The sequence below is a fragment of the Martes martes genome (assembly GCF_963455335.1).
Source record: "Martes martes genome assembly, contig: scaffold_202, whole genome shotgun sequence".
Classification (NCBI taxonomy): Eukaryota; Metazoa; Chordata; class Mammalia; order Carnivora; family Mustelidae; genus Martes; species Martes martes.
In genome coordinates this window covers 56,421-72,863 of record NW_027666693.1, presented here as the reverse complement: position 1 = coordinate 72,863, position 16,443 = coordinate 56,421, and the positions used below count along the sequence as shown (strand labels likewise).

Sequence of the window (16,443 nt, the reverse complement as noted above, 5' to 3'; positions counted from 1 at the left end):
AAGGTACACAAGAAGAGAAATAACTTGAATGAGCATCACACATACACAAATTCCAAAGCTCTCATTACGATAATTTGTTAATATGGTAGAAGTAATGCTAAGTAATTTATATAGATTATCCAAATTCAACTCTATGCCAACCCATTAAGATGGTTTTAAGAAGACCAATGCTTATGTATACTCCCTGTTTCCTCCCTGAGACTCACTGTCTCTGCCTCTACTGGATCTCTTTCATCATTCAAACACACATAATCTTATCCTAACTCAAACATAATTAACACACTTGACCATATTCTCCTTTCCTGCTCACCCCCTTAATGTGCCTCATGATCACCCTCTCACTTCTTTGTGCATTCCAGTCTTGCTTTCAGACCCACTTTCCAATGACACATATTTGCTGATGCCATCAAATGACATTCATGTTCCAAATTCAATGGACTGTTGTTGGTTTTTGTTTTTGTTTTACACTGTGGAAACACCTACTGTCCTGATAGTTTTTCTAACACCACTCTCCCTCACCTGCTTTTCCTCTCACATGCTTAGATATTCTTTCTCATTGTTTTTATTATGGAATTTTTCAAAGATAAACAAAAGTATAGAGATTATTATAATAAAACTTCATATACCCAGCACACAGTGTCAACAACAATCAACACAGGGCCAATCTTGTTCTACCTATAACCTCTAGTTACCCCTCTACATACAATTCCAAAAAAATACATACACATAAAATTCACTTCTGTGAAATATCATATTTTACATTCAAATTTTCCATTTTCTCAAAAATGTTTTGTTTTTCTGCTGCTCTTTCAAATCAAGATCCAAACAAGATACACAAATTTGCTAAGTAGCTTAAATTTCTCTTAAGAAAAGTTCTCCCGTCTTTTTTCCTTGTTGGCATTATTTCTTGTAAAAATCTGTATCATTGGTCTTGGAGTTTCCACGTTCTGGATTTTGCTAATGACATCCTCATTGTCGTTTTTAGAATGTACCTCTAACATGGTAGTTAGACTTCTAGATCTAGTGTTTTACACTCCTTGCTACATCACATCCAAAGGTAATAATGACTACTTCTCCATTTTTTTATATTAAAATTGATCAGTAGGTTCAGAATCTCTTTGATCCATCCATTATAAGAGTTTATGTGTACCAACAAACAATGCCATAGTGGTGGTTTTCAGTCACATCCGCAGATGTAATTATGTGGATAGATTTTTAGAATGTGATGCCATGCCCTCACCAATGGCCAATTAAGCTACATCTGAGGTCGGAAATTTTTTTTAAAGCTCTCCAAATGGTGGTCGTGAGAAAGTCATGTTGAGAAATCACAGTTCAGATCAATTTCTAAAAGCAGCACTATTGATATTTGGGGCCAGATAATTCTTTGCTCTGGGTGACTGTCCAGTGCCCTGATCCCTGGGCTCTACCCACCAAATGCGAGCAGTAGCTGTCTCCTCCACCACCACCACCCAGTTGTGATAATAAGAACTGTTCCCAGATGTTACCAAATGTCTTCTTGGGGAGAAAACCAACCCTACTGTTGAGCCACTGGTATAGATTAGTGGCTTTCAGTCTTTAGTGAGTATCAGAATTATCTTACAGGCTTTTAAAAATATGTATTGCTGGATACTCCCTGCCCCCAAGTTCCTAATTCAGTAGATCTAGAGTAAGGCTAAGAATCTATATTCCTAATAAGTTCCCAAGTGACCTTGGTGCAACTGTCCACATTCTGAGAACCACTGGACTAGAATGTTATTTTATTAGGACATTGATTCTCAAGACATGGTTGTATATTAGAATCACCTGGAAAGCTTTGAAAACTCCAACGCACAGACAATTCTTAGACAAATTAAATTAGAATCTCTGGGTATATACTTAAAAACAAATAACAAAATATAGAGGTATATGTGTATGTATACATACATAGATAGATACATAGATTTTTAAATCAATCAGACCTTTCATAAAGATCTTGTATGGGGCCACAAAGAAAATTTCATCAGATACTTTTAAACCTAAAGCTATTTACTCATATTTTCTAATTATAACCAATAACACCTGGAAATGAATACTAAAAAGGGTTTTATAATTTAAGAACTTGGAAAACTCAGAAACTCTTGTAAATAATTCATGGGTCAAAGAGGAAATAGAAACCATACCATATCTAAAAGTAATGAGGACAAGAACATTTCATAACGAATCTAGGATTCACAGGTAAACTTTGAAAATTTTAGGCCTGAAATCCCTTAATTATTAAAGAAGTAATGAAATCAAAACTTGACTTGTCTGAGGAGAATAAACAGAGAACGAAATAATCCACAGGAAAGAAAAAGAAGGGATTCTATGATGTATTAAGGTAAGTAAAGTCCAAGACTGTAAACAATACACATCTTATGTACACTATAAATAAACCTACGGCATATATATATGTAGACACGCAGACATATTCTCTATATGAACATGGAGAAAGCTGCTGAATAATGAACACCAAGCTGGTAACACGAATTACAGAATAAAAGTCCTGTAGGAACTAAGCTTGAGAATTAAATGGACTCAAAGATACAAATAGCACGAAAAATGTTTACATAATATTTATGTGATATTTCTTTGATTTTCAATTTCCCTTCAAATGTTTTATTCTTCCACTACTTTTCCTTTATTAGCTGAATTTAACAATGTTCTTGAATTTTTTTGTATATGTAGAAATCTAATGATATTTTAACTTAGGAGGAAACTAGTATTTAAAACACAAATATAAAGTCAAAAGGAAAATTGGATCCTCCTTCCTACCTGACATATTTTTAGCTTTATCTGGTTGGCTTCCTCAATATTTGCCTCCTCAAGGCACTTCCTGCCTTGAATTATTTGATTATTTCTTTTTATTCTCTTAAATGTTTCACTGGCGGTGAAGAAAATCTGACGACTTACTCATCTTTGTTGCCAACTGAGAAAAGACTTCCTATCATAGATTCTCCCCCCATAAATACATGGCATGTCACTGGTTGTCTAATCAACTATGCATAGGCGATTTCAGACTGAAAACTGGCCTCCCAATATCCAGATCTTAAATACAATAAAAATCAGTCCATCATAAATGACACTAAGGGCATTTAAACTTATTTAGAAATCGGTCCCCCCTTGCAAGATACACTTGCTCTCTGAAGGGATCATCCCTTTTCCCTGCAATGTACCCAAAGTATCCAATCAGAATCCAGGAAAACAACGGTTTTAAAGAGCCCCAAATTTACCGAATGGCTTTAGAGGCCCCATTTAAACCCATACAAATAAATGATCAACATCATAGCAAGTACTTTTGTCAACAGAAGACGAAGGGAGAAAGATTCTCTAAGGAATCGAACAGACCCAGAGCAAGAGCTCCTTTGGAGCTCGGCATCCCAGGAGATTTCAGTGCAAACCATAGCAATGTCATCAAAATTTAAGGGAACTTGTCAAGGTTATGAAACACAAGGGTACTATGCAGCTCTCTGTTCACTCCAAGACTACTTTCGCAAAGAACCACAACGACATTATCACTACTAAGAAAATGATGTGTTAAGATAACTGGCCATTGATATCATTGATAGAATTTTTTTCAAAGAATTTCCCACCTCATGAATCAGAAAAACTCAAAGTCACTGTAATTTCACTGACTATGAATTTTTTAAGTACATGCACCTAATAACCAACAGTGTGTGTCTTATTCAACAATACTTAGAAAAATTCCAGGCTTCAGGCTCTAAGTTATGCCTACATAACACATTATCTCCCCATATAATATGCTTCATTAAGGAGGTCCTATTTCAGGCTGATCACATTAAATGGCCTGAAGAGGCCCTTTCAGGTTATTCTTTTTAATAAGTACAAATTCTTCCTATTATGCCATCAATTCCACTTCTCCTAAGTATTATAATGTTGTCCACTGAAATAAAAGTAGTGAGCTACTTCTGCATTTTTGGTTTATAAAACACAATTTCAATCTAATCTCAATTGTCGAACCACTTATTTTTCAGTAGAAAGCAGGCATTTTGACAGCCAGGATAGGTCATCTTCAGAATCCGAGGCCCGGAAGAAACAAGATTAGCATAGTAATAAAAGCACAGTCGTGAGGAGCTCCTCAGAGCATGACAGTTGGCATCTATTGGTATGTATTTATAAGAATTTTATAAGATACACAATTCCCATTAGTGGACTTTCACACAGAATCATAAAACATGATTAATGAAAAATTCACCCTGGAGGAAACTACTTCTTTTCACTTTATGAATGTTGCCACAGGGCGCCGTCATTAGATGGCCTCACAATTCTTAGCTCACATCCAGGACGAGGCACCGATAAGTGGACAAATCACTCTCACGCTTGATTGTGACTAGCTTTCGGAACATGTCACTTTGCCGTATGAACTTGTGCAAAGTAACTGAATTCCTCCAGGCCTCATTTTTTTCAGACACATAAAATGAAGCTGATGGTCACGGGCTTACTGTGAGGAAGAAATGGAAGCTATAACCCATGGAGACCTCTCGAAAGAGTCCTCACACAGCAAATGGGGCTCTGACGGTGTGGAGGAGGAGGAGGAAGAGAGGCAGGAGGATCGTGACACGCTCAATCTTCCCAAATACAGAGTTAAAGACCCTTCTCTGTGTGTTGAATTGAACAGACAGTAGGTAGTCCCATATACCTGTTTACATACAAAGATAGAGGAAGTCCTAAATTATAAAATTGCTTAGGACAACCTAAGAAGGAAATAAAGCCCTAATTTACATGACCTTCTTGCTAGATTCTTTTTTTTTTTTTTAAAGATTTTATTTATTTATTTGAGAGAGAGAGATCACAAGTAGGCAGAGAGGCAGGCAGAGAGAGAGAGAGAGGGAAGCAGGCCCCTTGCCGAGCAGAGAGCCCAATGCGGGACCCGATCCCAGGACCCTGAGATCATGACCCGAGCCGAAGGCAGCGGCCTAACCCACTGAGCCACCCAGGCGCCCCTTGTTAGATTCTTCTACTGCACAATCGTGTGGTTCTAGCATTCCTTTACAGCCATGATCTACATAACTCCTTTTGCTTCTGCTAGTTCCTATGTATCAAATAAAGTGATTCTTCATTTTGTACCTCTGGGGTCTCAAAATTCACATAAAAATCTATTTGACTTTTCTTGGCATCTACTGCAGGACACTAGAGGAAACTCAAATTCTGAAAAGAATATACACGTAGATTAAAAGGATAATTTTTTTTTTTTTCCTAGCCATCTTCTCCCGCTCGCAAAGACCTACTTCTGAAGGTGCCCTGGGTGCTTTCGGCTCCCGGCAGAGAACTGCCCCACGTCCCCAGGACTGTTGGGGCGGACAGGCCACCCAAGACTTTCACTGCCACTATGAAAAGGAGTTCTAGAACATGACCTGGCAAACTCTTCTCTAAAGGTCTAGTAAATACTTTAGGTTGAATGGGCCATATATATTTTTTCATACTACTTAACTCTGAAAACATATTAATGGACAGTATGTGAAGAAATATGCATGTCTATGTTCCAATAAAACTTTATTTAGAAAAACAGGCAGTGGGCTGGATTTGACCCACACACCACAGTTTGCAAATCCTGGTCTAAAAGATCCTGCCCACATTACTGGTAATTTAAATCTCAGAATCAGCTAGATGAAATCTGAGGTCTGGAGTTTTTCATAACTGTATTAGTCAGGGTTCTTCAGAGAAAGAGAACTAACAGGATATAGACAACTTTTTTTTTCTTTTTTAAGATTTTATTTATTTGGAAAAGAGAGAGCACAAGTTGGTGGGGGGCAGAGGGAAAGAGAAAAGCAGACTTCCCGCTGAGCAGGGAGCCCAACACGGGGCTCAATCCCAGGACCCCAGGATTATGACCTGAGTTGAAGGCAGAGGTCTACCCACTGAGCCACCCAGGTGCCCTGAGCATTTTCAATATCTACTTGTTTCTTTCCTTTTGCTATCCTCATTCCTAAAGTGGTATCACCCAGGAATTATTCATTTTCTATTATGTAACAACTGACCATTGACTTATTAGTTGGAAACAATACCCATTTATCATCCTATAACCTGTAGGTTATAACTATAACCTGTGGCATAGTTGGGTTTCCTGCTCAGGATCTCACAGGGTGAAATCAAAATGTTGCTTGGGGCTGTGTTCTTCCTGGAGCCCAGAGTATTCCCTTAAATTCAGTGGTGGCTGGCAGAAGTCAGTTGTTTGCAGCCATATGGTCCATATGATCCATATGGCCAACTGTCAGATAGGGACCTCTTTCAACAACTAAAGGTTGCCCTCAGATCCTGGCCACGTGGTCCCCTCCATAGACTCTTTCACAACATGGCAGCTTACTTCTTCAAGGTTCACAGAATTTTTTTTCACACTTTGAATCTCTGAATTCAGCGGCTCAGTCCCTTCCATTAATGGCTCACCTGATTATGTCAGGCCTACCAAGGAAAATCTTCCTTTTGATTAACTCAAGGTCAGCACACTGGAAAAAATTACATATGCAACAACTTTCCAACTTTATTATATAATGTTACCTAATTGCGGGAGTAAAATCCACCATAGTCATAGTCCCATCACACACAAAAAAAGAGGGAATCATACAGACCTTGTAGAGTGGGAGGCAGGAATCTTGGGGGCTCAAGTCAACCTTCTACTCTCTATTTGTCCTACTCCTTCTAAACTTTCCTTTCTTCTGAATTAAGTATTTTTTCATATTATCTTTCTGCTTTCCTCTTTAATATTTTATATCCTTTTATTATATTTTAACTGATTACTATAAAGATTATAATATGTGTGCTTGGTTATTAAAATATGATGTAATTACTAATTTTACCACTTCTCAGGCAACACAGAACTGTCATTCAGTTCAACTTATTCTCCTCTTGACTCACGTGCTGCTCTTAAAATGAATTTTGTTCTCCATAGTTTTTATTTTTCTATAGTTTTTAAAAACCAAGATTTACAACTGCCATCATCTTTTTACTTAATCAACAGTCTTTATAAGTTCTCCTCATATTTGCCTTCCTCCTGCTCTTTTCTCCCCTTTATCTCCAAAATTATATCTGAGAATATTTTCTTCTACTTGAAGAACACTCTTTAATATTTCCACAATTTGCTACAAGGCTGCTGGTAATAAAATTCCTCAGCTTTGTCTTTGGAAAATTGCCATTTTAAGGGGAGCCTGAGTGGCTCAGACAGTTAGGTGTCTGCCTTTGACTCAGGTCATGATCCCAGGTCCTGGGATTGAACCCCATGTTGGGCTCCCCATTCAACAAGGAGTCTGCTTCTCCCTCCATCCCTCCCATTCCTGCTTATGATCTCTCAATCTCTAGATCTCTCTCTCTCAAATAAATAAAATCATTTTTTTTTAAAAAGTCATTTCAGTAGACAAAATGGTCATCAGGCTGCAGTTATTTTCTTTAAGCACTTTGAAGTTTATATCTCATGTCTCCAATTGTTTCTTAGACAAAGTGAGATGTAAGTCTTAATATTGTCACTTTTAAGGTACTATACGTTTGGTTTTTTGCTATGTTTTACTATATATTTTTTTTTGCTATCTTTTTAAGTGTTCCATTTTGTGTTTTGTGTTTGTAGTTTTACTCTCATGGTCTTAAGTATCCTTTCTGTCCATCTTACTTAGGATTCACAGTCCTTAAATCTGTATCTTAATACACCTAGTCAGTTGTGCAGAATCTTTAAGCAGTTGTATTAAACATTGTATGTGTTCTGGTGTATTAGCAAGCTTTCTTGTTTTTGTTCTCTCTCCTTCTCTCCTTCTCCTGCTGCTCCCCTCCCTTCTTCATCTTTTTATTTGGGAGCTCCAATTACATGTGTGATAAAACATTCATCATTCCCCATATATTTTCTTATTCTCTCTTCTATATTATATTTCCCAAGCTCTTAACCATCAGTGTTTTAGTCTGAATTCTTCTGACCTAATCTCCAGTTCACTAATTCTCTTTTTAGCTACTTCTAAGCTGATGTTGAATTTACTGAGTTTCTAATATCAGTTATTTTAATCTTCAGTTTCATTTTAGGAATGCCTACAAGATCCCTTTTTAATAGCTTTCAATTCTCTACTTAATTTCTTCATCTTCTAAGTCTTAGGTCATAATAATCATAAGTATTTTAAATTCTATTTGTGGTAATTCTATTATCTGTGTATCCATGACCTGTGTGACTTCTTCTATCATGTGTGTTTCCTGTCACTCCTTGGTCAACTCCTATCTTACATGCCTGTGTTGTATAACAAACAAATTGGCTGACCAATGTCCCTGCTTCTTGGGAGGGAGACTCTAAAACCTTGCAAGTTTCCACATGAAAGAAGGGGCTTTGGTTTTCAGGAACCCCCTGGATCACAACTCAGTTTCAGCTAATGAGTTCACTCATGTCAGCCCTAGATGGCTTCCATATGGGGGTTGGCCATGCTAGAAAGACCAGTGATGACGAGAAGGTTGGAAGTTTGATGCAGCCTGACCTCCAGGGAGGGGCAAGTACTGAGACTGCGTTCAGTCATGCAGTTGAATATGTAATCAATCATTCCTACATAATAAAACCACAATAAAAACAATGTAGAACCAAAGCCCAGCTGAGTTCCCTGAATGGTGGACACAGCGATTTAATGTATCCTGGTCCACAGGGAGAGGGCAGAGAAACTCTGTATTCATTCCCTCCCAGAACTCACCTGAGATACAACTCTTCATCTGACTGGTCTGATTTGTAAGCTTTATAATAAAACTGAAATCATAATTATAGCACTGTCCTGAGCTCCTGAATCTAAAGAGATTGGGGAACACCCAAATTTGTAGCCAGTTGGTAAGAAGCACAGATGGTCTGAGAATCCCACACCCAACTTGAAGCTAGAGTCTGAGATAAGGGCAGTTTTGTAGAGACTTAAGTCCTTAACTTGTATAATCTGGTTACTCTGGGTAGTTAGTGCCACAATTTCACTCTCCTGTACCAATTGGGGTTGAAACAGAAGAGCTCATTTAATCTTGACTATCACACATCATATATAGAAAATTATAGAGATCATTTGATGTTCTAGGTCCTATTTTCTCCCAAAAGATACACTTTTTTGCTTCTGGCAGGTACAGTGGTCAAAGGTCACAAGCAATCTCACATCATCTTAATCCAAACAGCTACTAGTATTATTTAAGGCCAAGTCTGAATACTTGGGAGGGCTGGTCTATTTCTGGTTCACCATTGCTTCAAGGGGAAAGCTCTTGGAAAGTGCCTTTCCTCTGGGGGGTCCTGTATCAGCTTTGATCCACTTCCACTCTGATTCTTACCACAGCCCTGCCCCACTTCCCTGCTCCTCAGCCACTGCAACCCCTTAGAGAGAAGAGGCTGCTCCAAATGTTAAACTCAATTCTCTGGTCTCCTTGTATTTTGGGAAATTGGCCCCATGTATTTTCACTGTTTGTTTGTTTGTTTTTGTGTCTGTTTGTTTGTTTGTTTGTTTTTGCTCTCCATTATCTTCAAACACATTTTAGGGGGTGGTTTACCTATTTTAGTTTTTCTCAGGGGGACACTGGTTTGAAATAACCTATCTACTATTATTATCAATATCACTTTTTAGAATTATCTTTAGAATTATCTTTAAGGTGATCAACATCAGCTTAGAAGTAGCTGGAAAGAGAATTAGTGAACTGGAGATTAGGTCAAAAGAATTCAGACTAAAACACTGATGGTTAAGAGATTGGGAAATATAATATAGAAGAGAGAATAAGAAATATATGGGGAATGATGAATATTCTATCACACATGACAGATGTGTGATCTATCACATAAGATAGATAACTGGGTGGCTCAGTTGGTTGGGCATCCAACTCTTGGCTCTGACTCAGGTCATGATCTCAGGGTTGTGAGATCACACCCTGCTTTGGGCTCCGAGCTCAGTTCAGTTTTTTGATGTTTTTTTGTACTTATGTTTTGTTTTGTTTATTTGTGTTTGCCTATGGGCATCCATTTGTTCCACCCAAAAGTCTTTTAAGTTGAAAAGTCCCTTCTTTTCTTCTTTTTCTTTCAGAGACAATCTGTCTCTCTCCCTTCTAAGACACTAGACAGAATAACCTCCTCAAATTTAGTCTTTAGGGAATAACAGTCAGGAAGAGAAGTACCTTGTACAAAACTTAGGCTTTCTGTGAAGTCATAAACCTCCCCTTTGGGGGTGAAAAACACAGGCACCACTAACTGCTTAAATGAGGAGAAATAATGGAAAATTCAGTGAGAAATCCTACATTAACATCACAGAAACAATTTTCCATGTTGGCAAGTATGTGAATTTTCTAGGAATGTGTAACATACGTCAGGTTGTCAAAGATACCCACAACCATCCTCTTCTTTTTTTGAAAACCACTGTTTTTCAAGGCTCAGCTTCTTGCTACAAGAATAGGGATTCTTCCCTGTGGAGTTTTGTCAAGGTGCTTCCAATAGAGAAGGCTCTGAGCCCAGGATGTGGGACTCATGGGCCCCAAAGCAGTTTTCTATCACTCAGGTTGGTGTGCAGATTTAGTAAGACATCTTTTCTTCCCCTCCGTGAAGTACAAGCAGATGACAATCTTTCAGAAGTCACCAAAATAATACAAGTGGGAGACCTCCGATCTTGCTGAGTGAGCCAGAGTGGCAGTCAATGCAAGTATTGGTCTCCTTAACACTGTTCTCCTTAAACGACCTACAGTAAAGTGCATGACTTGTTTTCTCTACTTATTTCTTTTGCAAATACAAAAGAATGAGCATTTGTGTGCAGATTCCCATATATGTGTCCCTGTGTAAAAGATTAACAAGAATGAATAATGTGGTCCTGGCTGAAAACTGAATAGATGGTCAACAGAAGAGACTGACCACCAATAAAGATAATAAATGGTAGTTGGTGACAAGTGCCATTATTTGTGACAAGTGCCATTATTTGTTTGGGGCAGTTAAAGACAGTCCTACCACCAACATGGCCCCAATCAAATTAAGTTCAGCTGTGTTGATATGTTACCAGACCCTAGATAATGAAGCTTCATCTGTGAATATAATAAGGAAAATAATTAGGTTCACAGAAAAATGACCCACAGACAATTTCTATTTACAGTTGATAGTGAATAGCAGATTCAAACCAATTAGTGGAAAGAAAAGCTTATTTTTTTCTTTTTTTAAAAGATTTTATTTATCAGATAGAGATCACAAGTAGGCAGAGAGGCAGGCAGAGAGAGAGAGAGAGAGAGGGAGGAAGGGAAGCAGGCTCCCCACTGAGCAGAGAGCCCGATACGGGGTTCGATCCCAGGACCCTGAGATTATGACCTGACCCAAAGGCAGAGGCTTTAACCCACTGAGCCACCCAGGCGCCCCAAGAAAAGCTTATTTTACTAACTCATATAGGCTAATAAACTTATTGCTTCAAAATCAAAGATCGACAAAGATCCCCGCCTTGCTAATCTTCCTCAAAGGGTAGAATGGTAAGAGATGTTGTCTCAGATTTAATTTCTAAAAAGACTGAGATTGGCCACTCTCAGATTAACATTTGCTTCTTCTTGAACGTAATATCAAGATCTTACTAGAACGTAAGCTCCTTAAACACAGGGGCTGGCGAAGTCGAGTGTCAGATGCTTAAGCAATTGTGCCACCCAGGTGTCCCATAAACCAACATGTTTTTTTAAAAAGTGTATTTACTTTTTCAGAAGTATTTAAAGAAATGGCCTCTGTCACATTGAGTCTGGCCAGGAGCTGGAAGGGAAGCATTCGTAGGTGAACTATATGCAGAAAATAAATAATTCATTTTGTAGATAGATTAGCAAATTTCAGGCATTTCTCTGTACTTCTTTTGTTATTTTAGGGCTTTTGGTAATATATTGCTTGCATGTTCCAGTCTTACATCAGTCATGCTGCAAGATTCAACTAACAATACCAAAAATGCTAAAGTGTGGTCCTGCCTTCAAAGAGTTCCCAGGTTCCTGAGGCCAAAAAATACATATAACACCTTGCAATTTAAAAAAATTCAGGTTATGGGCGTGTGTGGGTGGCTCCGGTTGGGTGTCTGCCTCTGGCTCGGGTCATGATCCAGGGGTCCTGGGCCCTGTATGCTCAGCGGGGAGTCTGCTTCTCCCTCTGCCCCTCCCCCTGCTTATGCTCTATCTTTTTCTCCAATAAATAAAATCTTTTTAAAAAATTTCAAGTTACCTCTTGCTATGCAATAAACTATCACCAAACTTAAAAAAAGAAAAAAAAAAAATAAAGACAGGGGCTGGCTCTCACTCATTACATGGAGCACACACCAAGATGCCTACACCATACTAGTTCCTCCCTAAGCATTAAAGGAATGGAGTTGAAGTGACGGAAAAGTAGGCCCAGGATTCAAAGGTTATTTCGGAGTGAAATTGTAAGTGTTTGAGTTGACACATTTGTCACAGTAGAATTTGTGCTTCTGCAACACTCCTCTCTGTGCCTATGAGGGTGTTTGGCTGAGCAGCTGAGCCACGGGCAGGTGCTAAAGCAAACTGTCAGAGGAGTGTCTTCATAGCAACAGCGAAACCAACAAGTAGATGCCTACCCAGCACTGAACGAAACATGTATTCACTCAGGGGCTGAGCCTGTGAGGATATTTCTATTCAAACTGCTGCACAAGAGAAAACAGGTAGGTTTGGGGACGACACATCCAAATAAATGTAAATGAATCATCGCGGATTAAAAACAGGATCCTTCTACTCCAAATCATTATTATAAAGAACCACGTAAATAGCACTAGAGCAGAAAAACAGCAAAAGAGATGTTGCTGCTTTTGCTTTTCATGCCAACCAGAATATAACCACAATGGCATTGAGAAATTAAAAAAGAAGAGGAAGTTCTCCTTTTTTTTTTTCCCCTGAAAGATATTGCTTATATATCTAGATTAAGCGAATAAACGAGACATGGACAAGTAAAAAATGGTATTGAATTTCGTTGAGGGGGCACCTGGGTGGCTCAGTTGGTTAGGCTTCCACCTCTTGGTTTGGCTCAGGTCAGGATCTCAGGGTCCTGGGACTGAGCCCTGCATCGGGCTCCGTGCTCAGTGGGGAGTCTCCCTCTGTTCCCCATCGTCCCTCCATGTGTGTGGGTGCTTGGCTCTCATTCCCTCTCATTCTCTCTCGAATAAATAAATTTTAAAAAAAATTTTTAATTGCATTGAGAAAATAACTGGAGGATTTCTCTTTTTTTAATGTTGATGTTTTCATTCTTTTGTCTCTTTTTCAATGTCCTCAACTCTAAAAGCATCCAACATTTCAGGTCCTTTTTTTTTTTTTCCCCCATTCTTACTGAAATCCAATGGCTCCAATTCCTGTGAATATTTTTAATCTTTGGACTTTAAGGCCCATGTTTTTTAAAACAGTGCATTCCAGGCCTGTGCCTCCTTGAGAGGGTGGTTGAAGACCAAGCCAGTCTGCTTAACGAGAACACGCTGAAATAAAGTGCTGAGTTCTCTGCAATCAGCAGGGAGTTTAAGTTTGGGGAGAAGAGTGCACCTGTCTCAAGGGACAAGAGGCAGAGAATAGAAAATAGTTTTCTGCTATGTACTTACTCTTCATCCAAACTGTACTAGCAAAGCCATGCTGCTCCCAGACCCCGGCTGCACAGGTACACACAGGTCATGGGGGGGCGGGGGAGAGAAGCCCTAACTGGGTAACCCTATCTCCTTGATGACTCAGGAGCCCAGAAGGTGGCTTTATGAGCTTCCTCCTAGGTGGTGACTGAGGGCATACAAATTCTGTAATGGTATTAGTCATCCAATTGTGTACACAGATAGAAACCATGCATCTGTTCCAAAGCCAGACTGAGAGACATTTCATCCCTGGTACCAAACCCATCTCACATCTTATCAATTATTTACAACTAAAACTCATTAAATCGTCAGAATATCACAAAAGGGGCAAGGAGGCAAAAAAAAATACTGTCATGCATACATATGGCCCAGTTTCTGCCCGCTGACTCATGTTCTGGAAAGCAAATGGAGCATTTATTTCCAGATATTGTCAGAAACAATAACTCAATTGTCTTGCATTTCAAAGTAGTAAAATAGAGCAAGTATGTGCCAACAGTAATGCCTGATAAGACAGAGCTACAACCTCCCTCCACTGATCACTACCTCACTCCAACTCTCTCTTCTTCCTTCTTCCCTCTCTCCCTCCCTCCAACACACACGCAAACATGGACCCTCTCCATTCCTTTGTCACCTTTTTTTTTCCCCCAAAAGCCTCATCACCTTGTAGATTACCAGGGGTGTATCCATATGTGTGTGCATTTACAAATAAGAGCATTTATGTTTTTGCTGTCCCATATCCCTACTAGAATGAAAACTCCTTGAGAAAAGAGATATTGTATCTTTTTTATATCCTACTATAACACCAGCACCCAGAACATGATAGTCATTCCACAAATTGTTACTGATTGAATAAAACTACCCGTGCACCACGTAGCATAACCTGTTTTAATTTACAAATGATGCTTTTGAGCGGGGGGGGGGGGGGGGGGGGTGCCTGGGTGGCTCAGTCAGTTAGGCGTCCAACTCAGTTTTGGCTCAGGCCATGATTTCAGAGTCATGAGACTGAGACCGCACTGGGCTCCATGCTCAGCAGGGCTCAGCAGGGAGCCTGCTTGAGAGTCTCTCTGCCCCTCCCCCTGCTCTCTCTCTCTCTCTAAAATAAATAAAATCTTTAAAAAAAAAAAAAACCCATACAAATGATGCTATTCAAAAAAATATCCCCCTAATACTGTAATTCCCAGTAATAGTCCCCTAATCTATCCATTTTAAAATACACTAACTTAGAAGTATGGCATGCTTCATTTAGATAGTGCATATTTAATGCAAAAGTAAGTGTGTGTGCGCATAAAGGGAATGCCTTTGCTGATATTTTATTATGCTTCACATAAAAACAGACAAAAGTAATAAGATACAATCCAGAGACAAAACCTAGGGCAGAAAATACTCCCTGCATAAAATACGTCATGCTCGAAATGAAAATTGGTAATCAAATTTCCAGCCTCCAGAATGAAAGCTTATTTTTAAGTCAATAATTAAAATACTATGTTGCATCTGACAAATCCCAGTTTCTCCTTAATGTATTCTCACTATCTAAAGAGCCTGAGTAAGAACTAAGAAATTACAATTTAAAGCTAACACTTAAAGTATCTCTCCCTTTTACCCAAATGCTCACAACCCATAGATTATATGTCTACTATTATTTAGACAAATTGTAAACCATAAGTAGTTTTAGAGCCATAGTTCTTCCCGGAAAAAAAATCTCAAGAAACTTAAAATAAATCTATAGTGCTGCTAGATTTCACAAGAAATGTCAGAATTCAAACTATACAAGTAAGATGATCAAAAAGAGTGGAGAAGACCATGAATTTAGTTTAACTTGGGGAGGGCCTCATTTGCCCACTCGATTCCACTTAATTGAATGGGACACCGTATGCTCTTCATTCCAAGAGTTTTTACTGATTTTATTTAATGTTATTTAATTAATTTTATTAATTTAATTTTAATTTAATTAATTTAATTTTAAATTTAATTTAATTAATTTATTTTATTAATCTATTAATTTACTTATTAATCCTCTCATGAGAATGCCTACGTGATCACATCCACATACAAATCTAAATGCAAAGGGAAATTAAAGATAACTCTATTGGTCTCTAGAATAATAGAACCCATCCCTGAACTGCATTTTCCATTGCTACAATTACAGTTGTGTCAGTGGAAAGAGGCATGGACGGATTGACCGAGCCAGTCAAGGAAGAGAGCATTTAGGACCAAAATATTCCTAACTTACTCGGAAGTAACGGTCTGGCCATCTGCCCATTTCCACTGCTTCCTATGACAAATCTGGTTTGACCTCAGCTCTTCGACGTTAATGATATGACATAATTAACGAGCATAAGAAGATCACAAAGATGACAAAGGGCTGTGAGTCAAAAGAAATTTTTACATATTTCCCTGGAACTTCTCCAGCTTTCAAGTTGCTGTCCAAAGGTCAAATTATTTTCACTTCTTTGTTTTTAATGAATCAAGATATATATTCCTAGCTTATCATGCTATTTTTCTCCCCCAGTATGGATTCATATCAATTAAAGAACTTCTGCCTTCAGGCTGAGCTGCCCTTTGCCTCCCCGAGTCACCTAAGGCACCAAAATGACTCCAGGTAAGAGCAGAAAGATAAAGAAATTTCTACACCATGATATTAGCAAGACTTGAAATAATAGCGTGCTCAGTGAATGTAAAATTGAAGAAATTATTGTTATCATTCTATGCAAATCAATGCCCAATACCACCATTTAATCAAGGCAAATGTAACTCTCCTTTTGGAAGCAACAGCCTTTGGGCTCCCGCTGCCTGTTTCTGAGTCATTTTCTCCCTCAAGTCATGATCTAACATCTATTGAAATCTAATTTCGCCCGTGTAAACATGCTATACAAAGGGCACAAAC

At 38.6% G+C, this 16,443-nt stretch overlaps 1 protein-coding gene across 1 annotated transcript in view; it reads right to left on the bottom strand.

Annotated features, from left to right (window-relative positions):
• The window catches only part of LOC308337840 (ryanodine receptor 2-like), a gene marked incomplete at both ends in the record, with an annotated part of 87,136 nt that overhangs the window by 20,571 nt on the left and 50,122 nt on the right, over nucleotides 1-16,443 (bottom strand). The gene's annotated exons all lie outside the window — the stretch shown is intronic.